This window comes from Phascolarctos cinereus, unplaced genomic scaffold (genome assembly GCF_003287225.1).
Source record: "Phascolarctos cinereus isolate Bilbo 61053 unplaced genomic scaffold, phaCin_HiC Scaffold_3;HRSCAF=262, whole genome shotgun sequence".
Lineage (NCBI taxonomy): Eukaryota > Metazoa > Chordata > Mammalia > Diprotodontia > Phascolarctidae > Phascolarctos > Phascolarctos cinereus.
The window spans coordinates 108,160,542-108,171,632 of record NW_027555736.1 but is presented as its reverse complement, the minus strand read 5'-3'; the positions used below and the strand labels follow the sequence as shown (position 1 = coordinate 108,171,632).

The following is an 11,091-nucleotide window of genomic DNA, read 5'->3' as shown; positions in this document are numbered from 1 at the left end:
TCTAGCCTAGGTCCCTCTCCCCACAATACCCCGCGGTCGCAGCCGTCCCGGCGCACTGCAACCGAACGTGAGCTAACTCCTCCTCCGTACCAACCTCCCAAGCACAATTTCTCATTTTCTATTGGTGTTTCTCCCTGCTACTTCGTAGCCTATCATTCCCATTGGGTGTCTCTTACCTATCCTTTTCCAGTCCTTCTAATCCCGCCTTTCCCGGAAAGGTTTCCGTTCCTGAGGCCAATTCGATTGGACGATCGGCGCCGGACCTAGCGGGGATTGGTTGCATGTGCCACTGGGCTCGCGCAGTTACCAGGCAGCGACGTAGGTTGCGCCTGGTTACCACGTCAGTGAAGTGACAGGGAAGGGAGCCGGTTCCTCCGCCCGTCTCAGGGCCTGAGTCGTCACTGCTGCTCCTGTTGCTGGCTCCATCCCATCCTGGGCTCACTGAGTCTTATCTCTGGGCACCGATTCCCATTCCTTTTCCCTCCCCGTCGCAGGGTCTGGGGAACTGTTCGGGGCCTCCGCCGGCTCCCGGGCCGGACATGAATTGTGGCCGCCGGCCCTGGGACTAGGCCTCGCCATTTTGGATCCGGTGACAGGTCAGCGAGAGCTTTTCCCGGGAAAAGCCCCAGGGTCTTCAGGGCCGGGGCTCTGTTGCGCCTGAGAGCGAGGGAGGCAGGAACCTCTGTTTGGGTGATAGGGGGGGAAAGAGGGGGAATTGTGGGAAGGAATTTGGAAGGCGATCTTGGGGGCAAAGGTTAGCCAGACCGCCCCGGGAGGGCCTATTTCAACTCTGCTTTCTGAGCCCCCTGGCCACTTGCCCAGACCCCCTGAAAGGTGCTTAAATCCCCCCTCAGTATTTCCACTCAGTCCCAGATGCTGTCCGCTCTTCGCTAAAGCTTTGTCTCCAGAAAGAGAGGCCGAGTTAGGGCCTACCAGTCCCCTGGCTCCTCACCAACTTAAAACAAACTGAACCCAAATCCTCAGAGAGGGGTTTCTTCTGACAAGGCTTCAGCATTCAGAGGGTAGAGTCTGTGCACTACCCATCCTGGTGTGACTTCTCCAGAAGAAGCAAGGGAGGATAGAGCCTTGCCAGGCAAGGGGTTTGGGCTAGGGAGATGATCGTTTATATTGCCCCCCCTGCCACCAGGTATAGAATGTAAACCATGGGCCTAGATTTTGTTTTTAAATGGACTTAGAGAAGATTATTTTGCTTTTCCTTCTTCTATGTGGATAATTTCCTTTGTTTTTTTTAGTTTCCTTACAATAATTCACCACATTCCTTCTTGCCACATGGTTGTCTAGGTAGTGAAGAAGTTTTAACTTAAGACAGCCTCAAGAGTAGTAGCATGTCTGAGAAAGAGAGAGAGAAGGCTTTGAATTCTGGTGTTTGTAGCTGCTGAATCTCTTTTTTTTAGTGAGTGAAAGCAAGATTTAGAGAGTTCACCAATGTTGGGGCCAGGGCACAGGGCAATTGATAGAACTGGGCCTAAAGCTTTGTACCAGGCACTGAGGACAGATACAGTTCAGGTTGTGGTAATATTTTAGACTGATGGGTTGAGGTTTATTTAGAAGCTATAGAATTTATAGCTGATCTTGAAAATGTGGATTCAGTAGTCTAGTATTCTACAGAAATCTTTGAACAGGTCATGCAGAAATTTGCATTTATTCAGAAACTGGAAGGTAGTGAGCTAGTTTCTGTGGGAATTACAGATATTTCAGTATTTCTCTTTCTTGGTTGTCATTGTGATCAGTTTATAGTTCTTCTTTATAAGAGCAGTACAAAACTTGGAAAGCCTGAAGTAATATAGCAGGATTTGGGTGTGATTAAGAATTGCAGCTTTGGCCATTAGAAGCACTGCACTGTAATGAAGATAGACTATATACTGAAGGCTAAAGGGAATGGTGCTTGAGGTTTTGAAGTGATTGCATTCATAGAATGACAGGATCACATAATTGGCAAGTGCCTTAGAAACCATCTAGTCCAACTGTTAACCTAAACAAGAAGCTCTGCATATTACCTGACAACATATGCTTGAAAACCTCAAAGACCCACTTGATCCTTAGAAAGCCCATTCCACTTTGGATAGGCCTATTAGAAAGTTTTTATTTGCTTTTCTGTAGCTTCTATCTTTTGCTCCTATTTCTGCCGTCTGGGGCCAAACAGAGCAAACTTCATCCCACTTACATGGGACAGCTCTTTAAATGCTTGAAGACATCTAGCATATCCACCTACTCCCACCACAAATCTTCTCTTCTCCAAATTAAACATTCTTAGCTTCTTCAGCAGCCCTTCAAATAGGAGAACCTTGAGACTCTTCATTATCCTTGTTTATCAATGGCCTTCCTAAAATGTGGCATACACTACTGAACATAATATTCAACTTATGGACCAATTATGGCAAGATAGAATGGAGCTATCACTTTCTTGGACCTAGCCACCATACTTATTATATTGTAGCCAAAGGTTGTTACCTTTTTTGGATGCCATTTTAAGTTATTGCACTCACACTGCTAAAACTGTTGAATCTTTCTAAGGAAAAACTATCTAGCCATACCTCCCTCATCTTGTATTTGTGAAGTTGATTTTTGAACCCAAATGAATCTACATTTAATTTCATTTTATTAAACAGTTTCATGTTATAGCCTATCATATTCTTTTTGGATTCTAATTCTGTTCATCATGTCCATCCTTCATGTTCTCTATCCTGAGTTTTGTGTCATCTTCATATTTGATAATGACATACCTTTAGTATGCCTTTCTCTAAGTCATTATTGATTAAAAGAAGAAGAAGAAGAAGAAGAAGAAGAGTATTAAACAGCACAGGGCAAAGCATAGATTCCTGTGGTACATCACTAGCTAGCTCCTTCCAAGGTGACATCAAACCATTGATGACTAATTTTTTTGTTTATCCATTCAACTAGTGTAGACTCTCTCATACTGTACTATTATCAATTCCGTATCTCTACATGTTGTCCACAAGAGTAGAATGAGAGACTTTGAAAAATGCTTTGCTAAAATGTAGATGAACTATATAGTGTTTGATCTACCTGCATGGCAACCCTATCAGTGCAGGAAATGAGGTTAGTCTGGCATGACCTGTTCTTGATGAAGGTGTGCTGGTTCACTGTAATTACCACTTCTTTTTCTAGATGTTTACTCCCCATCCCTTATGTGTTTTAGAACTTTGCTAGGAATTGAAGTCAAGGTCACCAGTCTATGGTTTGCAGATGCCACTGTTTTCTTTTTGAAAATTGGAACATCATGTTTGGCACCTTTTCTGTTCTCCATTGATCTTTCTCGTTTTAAAGTATACATTACATGTAACCTATTATTAACAAAATTGCCCTATTTGTGTCACTTTCTAAACTTTTGTTTACAGTGTGTTTTAAATGCTTTTCTGTGCTCTTTTATGTCACTATTCACTAATTCTGCCACTATCCACTAATTCTACACCTCACCCCAACTCCAAAGCCCTCCCTTGTAACAAATAACTATAGTCAAATAAGCCATTGGCCATGTCTGAAAATGTATGTCTCTTTTGGCACCTCTTTGCCAAAAAGTCTTCTCTGATTTTTCAGAGATCACAGAGAGTGGCTCAGAAATCACAGTCTCATAAATTTTTTCAGGACAACCCTGCGTTGCAGTTTATCTGGGCCAGGTGAATTGAACTTATCAAGAACAACTAGGCTCTCACTGTCCTACTGATCTTGAATTTCAACTCCCTAGTAGTAATTTTTGTCCTGTCCTTTCCAGTTTGAAGATCATTATGCTTGGTAGAGAAAACAAAAATAAATTAAAAGTTGAAGAGTTCTCCTTTCTGTCATCTGTTGTCATCATTCCATCTACCCTGAGCAGCAGTCCAGCTTTCCTCACCAGTATCAGCTCATTTTGACTTTTAGCACTCCTCATACTCTTATTATATACTTTTGAACTCATTTTCCTTTACTTACCTTATCTTTCATCTTTTATATATGTCTTTTAAAAAAAATTTAAGTATGTTCCCTAGGTTTCCGTGTCTTTTTTTTTTAAACTCTCCTTCCTTTCCCCTGCCATTGGAATTCTTTCTCTTTGTATCTTTAAAACTTAATCCCTATGATCCTCCCATCTTTCCTGGGCAGACTTCATCTGTAGAATTTTAGTTTATGGGATCTTAGGTATCCTTTCTCTGAACATTTTGAAATCTCTCTCTCAAAATCCAGGGTGCATTTGTTTTTACTCTCATTATCAAATCAGTTTGAAAATAGAGCAGTTACTTCACCAAAAAAGTTCCTATCATTTCTACCCCAGTAGTCAGTTTTTGTGTCATTGAATATTAAGTTCAATATAACATTTCCCGTTTTTGGTTTTTCTACATTTTGAAAGACAAAATCATTAAGTCAAGCCAAAAAATTATTAGCTGCTTTGCTTCTGGTACCAGAAGTGTCAAATTCTTGGCCTCTGAATGGCCCATGAAACTCCCTAGTATGGTTGGAACCAAATTAAAATATAATTGGAAAATGTTTGAAAAAATAAAAATAAAATATAATGTTAATTTATGGTTTTCCAAGTCAATATGTAGCCTGTAGGGATCTGTTTCTATTGGAGTTCAACACCACTAGCCTATAAAACTGAAGGCCCCTTCAACAGTGCATCATTTCTTAATGCCAAGCCTGTAATCTGTTTCCTGAGCTTGTCTGTTTCTTTCTGACCAGGTGCTCTATACATTCTGAGAACAATATCCATTCTGTTTCTACCTCCAATAATTTTTTTAAAATAAATTTTTATTCATGTCTTTTTATCACCATAATTTCCCCTAATATCTCTCCCTCTTGCCCTCTTAGAACAAGCAGTATTTTTTTAAAACAAAAGAAAAAGAATAAATCAGCATAGCTGATCCATATTTTCAAAAAAAAGTGAAAATACGTGCTATATGCAGACCTCCCATCTCTGCAAAGGGATAGAATAAGGGTTTCTTCTCATATCTCTTCTTTTGAGTCATGCTTGTTCTTTGTAATTTTGCAACATTCACTTTTGATTTTTTTATGGTTCTTTATTTACACTGTTGTAGTCATTGTGTATATTGTTTTCTTGGCTCTGCTTACTTCACTCTGTATGAGACCTCCATTGGTTTTTTTAATTAAAATTTTTTTCATTCAGCAAAAATCTGCCTTCTCTCCCTACCATGTCATTTCCCCAAACTCCAAATGAGAAGAAAGAAAAACAAAACTATTACAAACATGTATATCCAAGCAAAACAAATTAACATTTGGCCATGTCAAAAAAAATTGTTTCGTTTTATACTTTGAGTCTTTCACCTCTCTGTTAGGAGGTTGGGAGTATGTTTCATCATTGAGTCCTCTGAAATTACAATTGGTCATCATGCTTATCAGAGTTCCTGATTCTTTCCAAGTTGTTTATCTTTATCATATTGTTGCCATTGTATAAATTGTTCTGTTATTGCTCATATCACTTTTAATCAGTTCATACAAGTCTTTCCAGGTTTCCCTGAAATTGTCTCCATCATTTCTTACAGCAAAATAGTATTCATTATATTTATGTATTATAACTTGTTCAACCGTTCCCTAACTGATGGGTACCTCTTCAATTTCTAATTCTTTGCCACTGCTAAAAAGGAGCTATAAATATTTTTGTACCTCCTTAGAGTTCTGTATTTTAAGTTGTGGTCCAGAAATCTATATAATCATCATCATCTTGTCCAGCAATGCCCAGCAACTAAGCCCAGCTAGTTATTCTAAAATAGGGAGCATAAAATCTATTAATTTAAAATAAGTGGGAGGAAAATGGTTGTAGGAACAAATACTTAGATTCTAATTGATCGGCCTGAGTTTGGCTGTTTTCTAGAGAGGTATTTAACTAAACTGGAAAATGAAATAGCAGTCTATTTAGTCCATTAGTTTAATGAGTTTTCCTCACTTCTGTAGGATATTGACTTGGTTAAATTGGCATCTATTTCATAGTAGGCTATCTAGATTATTGAATGGGCAAGGCTAATAAATGTAACTTTTGGATAATAGCATGCCAGCTGGGCCTGGGCAGCATCCGTTGAAGCTATAGAAGGTTTTCCTTTTCTTTGTGGAAAAGGTTCAAATGAGAAAGGTTCTGTCCTTTAAAACAGAAAGCTTGACTCTCCTCTAAGACCTTTGAAATGTTGGCTGAGGATAGATAGTGTGTTCAGTTCTAGGTTGAAGTTGATGTTCTTAAATGCCCAGCTTGTAGACAGATTTACCTTTGAATAGTGGGACACAGTGGAAGGCCCATAATGGAATCTTAGGGGACACCCAAGTGGGCATAAGGTAGATGAAGAGCTGCAAAGAAGACTGGGAAGGAGTGGCTGGACAAATAGGAAGAGAACCAGGAGAGATCACTGTCAGAACAACCTAGAGAGGAGAGAGTATCTAGTAGGAGATGACTGGCAATGTTACATGTTGCAGAGAAGTCAAAAAGTATGAAGACTGAGGCCACTAGATTTGGCAATTAAGAGGACATTGGTAACTTTGAAGAGAGTTGTGTCTATATTGCAGAGAGTTTAGAAATGAATGGGAGGAGAGGAAGTGGAGCCACTCTCTCAAGGAGCATAGCTATGAAGGGGAGAAGAATTATAGGATAGCCAGCAGGAGTGAAAAGTAAGTAAGGTTTTTTTTTTTTTTAAGCATAAGGGGAACATAGGCTTGTTTATAGGCAGAAGGAGCCAGTAGTTGGGGAGAGATTGGATGTAAGAAAGGGCTTGGGGATGATAATGGGGACAGTTTGCTGGAGAAGTTGGGAGGGGATAAGATCAGGGATATATGTAGAGGAATTGGCTTTGGCCCAGAGGGGCATTCTCTTAATTTTAGACAGAGTGAAGAAGGAGAGAATGGGGAAAGGTGCATCAGTGATGTGCAATGAGGAGGGAATATAGGGAAGCTTTAGGCAAATGGTCTCTTTTTTTTTTTCAGTGAAATGTGAGGAGAGGGCCTCAGTTGAGAGAGTGGCAGAAAGAATTACCACAGGAGGTTTGAGGAGATATGAGTTTTAGAATAGTCTTTGTGGAAAGTGGTATAGTGAACCAATTAAGATGAATAGAACATTTACATTGAGGTCCCACTTGAGATTAGATAATATTGGACTTAGTTATCATAGTTTTGTGATTTCCTCCAACTTTGCTCTGTAGCACATGAATGGGAGCAGTAATAATAGTAGCTAGCATTTATGCAGAGTCTTAAGATTTGCAAAGTACTTATTGTGAGGATCATTTGATCCTCACAATAAACCTTTTAGATAGGTGCTATTATTACCTTCATTTTAGAGATGAGGAAACTGTGGCTGAGAGGGTTAAGTGACATGCCCTTGGTCACACAGCTAGTGAGGCAGGATTTGCATTTAGATCTTTCTGACCCCCAAGTGCAGCGCTCTATCCACTGGGCCACCTAGCTGCCTAGGTGGTGGATGGTGGGAGTAATTCAAGGTTGGGTATTGGCAAGACATAATAGACAATAGGTCCAGGAGGCCAGAAATTCTAGTGTAGAGTTGAGTTGGTTAGCTCAACCAAGGGATTAAGATAATGAAGGAAGGACAGTGTTGTAAGTACAAGATTATGGCCTGGGAAAGAACTGGGGAGTGGAGAGAATGGAGTGATAATCAAGATCAGGGTTCGGAGTTGCAAAGCTGATAAAAGATTATGATCAGATAGAGGAATTTTGGAGTTCATGAGCTAGGAATAGAATATTTGTGGGGAATGTGCAACATCAAGGGTATGACCATCTCTGTGTTTCTAAGGTGGAATGGAAGAGTAGGTCATGGGAATTGAGTAGATTGAGGAACTAGGAATTTAGAGTATTTGAAAGAACATTGATATGTATGTGGAAGTCATTTTTATTAAGGCTAAAATTAGGGAGGAAGGGAGAGAGAGAAAGAGAGAGAGAGAGAGAGAGAGAGAGAGAGAGAGAGAGAGAGAGAGATTGTGAGCCAAGCACAGAATTCATTGTTTTAGGAAATGGAATGTTTTGGGGGTTGATAGATAATAACTATCAGAATGTAGATTGGGTAATATATTTGGATGTTGTAAAACTCAAAGGAAGAGAGGTTGTTTATTGAAAGTGGGAGAGGGAGTGTCTGGAAGTAGAAATACGGAGCAGGGAGTATTACAACATGGTAATATACTAACCACTGAGGAGTGAGTCCAGGCAGAGTATCAGTCACTAGATATAGGTCCACCGAGGAGAAACATATGATTAGACTATTTGAGGTCCTTCCTTGAGGTTTAAGCTCTTGGCAGGTAGTAATGTTATGTCTTGTGAGGCCCCAGGAGACCTTTCTCACAGAAGATCTGAGCAGGCAGACATATGAGAGCCTGGTCAGGAAGATGGATTTGCCTTTCTTTCATGGTAGAAGGTCCTATGGGGCATGAAATAGAAGAGGTCTTGTCCCTAGAGGGCAGCTTAGTACTAGAGATGGTCTTGGGGCAGTATCCCACTGAAGTTAGGGAGGTGACAAAGACTAGACCATCTTTTCCCCATATCCATGGTCCTGGGGCAGGACCCAACTAGAAACTGGCATAGTTTGCAATTCTTATAATTGTTTGTTCATATCCTTTAACCACTTATCCATTCATTGGGGCACTTAAAACCTCACTAAAACTTTTGGAACATCGTATATATTTGTGTTAGTGCCTTATTTATTTTGTATAAGTACAAATCACTATTGGAGATATTTATAAAGATTTTTCCAAAGTGTTGCCTTTCCCGTTCTAGTTGCATTGAATTTGTCTGTGCAGAAGCTTTTAAATTTTTTTGTAATCAAAAATACAAATATTATCATATATGTATTATATGAAAACATATATCTTGTTTTTGTTTTTGTTTTTTAGGCAATTGGGGTTAAGTGACTTGCCCAGGGTCACACAGCTGAAAACATATCTTTAAACACTTTTGTCAATAAAAGAGAAAAAGAGCAGATAAAAAAACTGGAAAGCCAACAAATTAAAAATCTCTAATTAAGCATCAAAACACAACTCCTGAAAATCAAAGAAGAGATGAAAAGAATTAAAAACAAAAACCCCCCAATAAATTCATAAGTAAAACTGGGAGCTGGTATTTAGAAAACAAAAAAATAGAAAAAAGATCAACCATTAGCTAACTTGATTTTTTAAAAAAATCAAATCAAATTACCAGTATAAAAAATGAAAAAGGTGAATTCACAATCAGTGAAGGAGAAATAATACACATACACATATGATAGCCTCCATCTAGTGTTTGGTTAATATTTCCCCTTAGACATAGTTGTAAAAAGTACCTTATCTGGTTTTCTTCTAATATTTTTTTATGGCATATTTTTAATATTTAGGTTACTTATCCATTTTAAACTTACTGTGATATATGGTAAAATCTGGGAACTTTTTAAGTCTTGGGTCTTCAGAGCTTGGGCAGTCTAGAGAAAGGAAAAGCTACTGAGCCACATCCTGTCTATTCAGTTCTCTAGTACTAGCCACTTTCCCTCTTGCCAGTCTGTCAGTCATTTAATTTGGGCATTTTATATTTTTGTAAATATCTATTTAATTTAGGTCACTGGTTTATTGGGATATAATTGGGCAAAATAATTTCTAATAACTTCTTTTATTTCTCCTTCATTGATTGTGAATTCACCTTTTTCATTTTTGATACTGGTAATTTGATTTGATTTTTTTAAAAAATCAAGTTAGCTAATGGTTGATCTTTTCTATTTTTTTGTTTTCTAAATACCAGCCCCAAGTTTTACTTATGAATTTATTGGGTTTTTTTTTTTAATTCTTTTCATCTCTTCTTTGATTTTCAGGATTTGTGTTTGATGCTTAATTAGAGGTTTTTAATTTGTTGGCTTTCCAGCTTTTTTTATCTGCTCTTTTTCTCTTTTATTGATGAAAGTGTTTAAAGATATATGTTTTCATATAAAGACTGCTTTAGCAGCATATCCAAAATTTTGGTGTGTTGTCCCATTGTTCATATTTTCTTTAATAAAATTATGGATTGGTTCTATGATTTGTTCTTTGATCCACCCATTCTTTAGAATTTTTATTTCTCACCAGTTAGTTTTTAATTGGTTCTTCAGTGGCCTTTTGTTGAATATGCTTTTTATTGTGGTCTGTAAAAGTTGAACTTAATATTTCTACTTTTTTGCATTTGTAAGTTTTTTTATTCCCTAATACATGGTCAGTTTTTGTTAAGGTGTCACATATAGCTGAGAAATATGGATGCCCCTTTTTATTTGTTCTTTTTCAGTAATCTCTAGAAGTATCATATCTAACTTTTCTAAAATTTTATTCAGGTCCTTCACTTCTTTTTTGTTTTATTTTCTGGTGGTGAGGTAGATAGAGCTCTTGTTCTAGAGTATCTTTCTATTTCAACTGTGTTTCTTGTGAGCAGCATATTGTCTGTTTCTGCTTTCTAATCCATTCTGCTGTCTTCTTTTTTTTGTGGGTGAGTTCATCCCATTCACCTCTATAGTTATGATTGCTAACTGCGTATTTGTCTTCACTGTATTCTCTTATTCTTTTCCTTCTTTTTCTTTCCCATTTCCTACTTCTAAAGAAATGGGTCATGTGAGAGGAGTGAGTATAGCACTAGTTCCCTAGGTTTGGTATAATCTGCTTATGTTCCCCTGCCTCTCTTCTCTTTCCCTCATCCAGAGCCTAATAACAGGTTCTTTATTCTTTTCTTTTAAATGCCTCTTCAAAATCCACCCTAGAGAGAGTTTGTTTTGTTTAGTATTAAACCCTCTCTTAATCTAGCCTCCCCCTTATTTCCCCTTTTCCCTTTTCCCTCCTGTTTCCCTGTTGAGTTAAATATATTTCTGTACCCAGCTGTATGTATTCTTCCTTCCTTTGACCAGTTCAGATTAAAGTGAGATTTAAGTGTTGCCCACTCATTCCCTTGTTTTAGAAGAAGACTTCTACTTCTGCACCCCAATTATAGGTGATAATTTTCCCCAGCCTTACTCTCTCTTTCTTCCTCTTCTCTTCCCTTTCCACTCATCTTTTAAAATCATCAAGACAACAGAATTAGTCTCAGTTCTAATAGATTCCCTCCATCTCTCTCAATGATAATAGGGTTCAGAGGGGACACATGTATCATCTGACC

General features: G+C 38.4%; 1 protein-coding gene across 6 annotated transcripts in view; it reads left to right on the top strand.

Annotated features, from left to right (window-relative positions):
* Nucleotides 1-326: 326 nt before the first annotated feature.
* Nucleotides 327-11,091, top strand: part of GBF1 (golgi brefeldin A resistant guanine nucleotide exchange factor 1) — a 130,393-nt gene continuing 119,628 nt past the window's right edge. For all 6 annotated transcript variants that reach the window (XM_020967326.2, XM_020967307.2, XM_078151089.1 and 3 more), the window contains exon 1: nucleotides 327-596. The gene's annotated coding sequence lies outside the window, so the exon portion shown is untranslated. The remainder of the gene's footprint in view (nucleotides 597-11,091) is intronic.